We start from the raw sequence: 1,995 nt of genomic DNA, 5'->3' as shown, positions 1-1,995 counted from the left end.
TATATTTTGGAGAACGAAGGGTCGACACAAAGTAGGTACTCACAAAGTGAAGATTAAAGTTTTTGCTAGATGCATGTGTGCAAATTTGTATTCGAATATCTCGAGAATTAGGTGATGTAATGAAGTTGTGTTTTGAATAACCTAATAACCCGTGTTTACTACGTATTTTGAATTTCAATTTACAGATAGCATTACATCGAAAAATTCCCCTCCTGAAAATCGTATGTGATTCTTAATATCTTTTTTTTCAGTTTTCTGACACTTCTTACGGAAAGAAAAACTAAAACAAGTGTTCACCACAATATTGACGAATTGACGACCCGTTGATTCCGTTGATGATGTCAACCATTCAACAGAATTTTTAAATTCGCTGGAATTGCTCAAATTCGGGATTACCACCACATAATCTGCAATTAAAAATTAGTTCGATACATTACCTATGTTGCGGAACATAAACCAGCCACGATTTTTTAATGGCATGCGGTGATTTACTTAATGAACATCTTCATCCAAGTCACAATTTGAAAGAGAAATGTCGATTATTGAATCGCAAAGGAAGTCATTAGTGTGTCTGAAAACCTTCAACGTTATTTATGTACGCGCCAAAAAACAAAACTAACAATGTTGCCTATCAAAAAGCATTACAATAAACACTTATTATTTTGAAATAATCTTTTTTTATTCCAGTAGAATTTGATATTCGTAACTAAAGACAGGACAATTGTGGAAAACGATACGGTAATCAAAAACTGCTAGTAGAAAATTATTTTTAAATTTAAACGCCCTTAATTTTCTTAACTCGGGATCTATAAATTAAGATTTACCAAAATATGAAGGAAGAAAAACAGGACGACCTAATTTTGGTGAGGCTGATGCATTAATTTCGGTAAGATCGTTAATAATGAAAGGATAAGTATTTGAAAAAGCTTTCAAAATAATATGGGGAATATCAATTTTAACTTGAGTGTTGTAGTGCAATGTCAAATATAATTTATTACGTTTTTATTACTTGCAAATAGTATAACTTTGCGTTTAATTTGGACATCAAAGGGATGTTATAATTATTATATTTTGAGAAATTGTAAATTAACTAAGTGTACAACTTCCCAATTGCGAAACGATGATTTAGGTTGGTTAATGTGTTGTATCTATTTTATTTTCTAAAGTAAGGATCAGTATGACAACAGCTTTCAAATTAACTCAATTTCTGCTAGACGTCCAAAACATGTATAAAAGATTGCTGCGCGTGCGGTCACTGGAAAGCAACAATTATTAATGGTTTTTCGTCAAAAATTACACTAGCAGCTGATTTTCTAGACTTTGGACGGACCTTTGACTCCGAGAGCTAATGAGTCTTTTCAGTACTTATTTTCGGACTTTTTAATTTACTCAGATTGATTAAATAAGTGGTGTAATAGAATCATTTTCCAATGGCTTCTATTGTGAAAATTTCAAGAGCTTAAATTAATTAAAAATCTCGCAAAATTAGTTCATCAACACTTTTTCAACTTTAAGGGAAGGTGAGAACTAAGCGTATGACGAGTATATACAGGCTGTTTCACGCAAACCGTTATACGTACAACTACTCAAGCTCTGATTGATCATTTAGTTCTGAAAATTTGCATATCAACATAGTTATTCATGATCTATCCAAAGAAAAGATTATCATGAGCGTTTCACTTCCGGTTTGACCGGATGTGGATAGCAATTTTCTTATTTTAAATGAACATCCTGTATTTTATTGCATTTTCGAAATCTACACGAAAATCTACATCGTTTACTTCAACATTTCTTTATACCCAGCATCAAAGGTTTTCAAGTTATTCAAGATTTTACCACTCGATTTTATGGGCCATATCTAAGTATACGTGGTTCATAGGTAGTATATAGACTGTTTTGTAGATTTATAATCTGGAATACTAAACTATTCCATTTCAATTCTTGTTGGAATAACTCATGCTAAGCTTGACGTCTCGTTTCGTCGCCATTTAGTAT

This window comes from Photinus pyralis, unplaced genomic scaffold, assembly GCF_008802855.1.
Source record: "Photinus pyralis isolate 1611_PpyrPB1 unplaced genomic scaffold, Ppyr1.3 Ppyr1.4_LG5, whole genome shotgun sequence".
NCBI lineage: Eukaryota > Metazoa > Arthropoda > Insecta > Coleoptera > Lampyridae > Photinus > Photinus pyralis.
The sequence above is the reverse complement of the archived record's forward strand: the minus strand, read 5'-3'. Positions refer to the sequence as shown.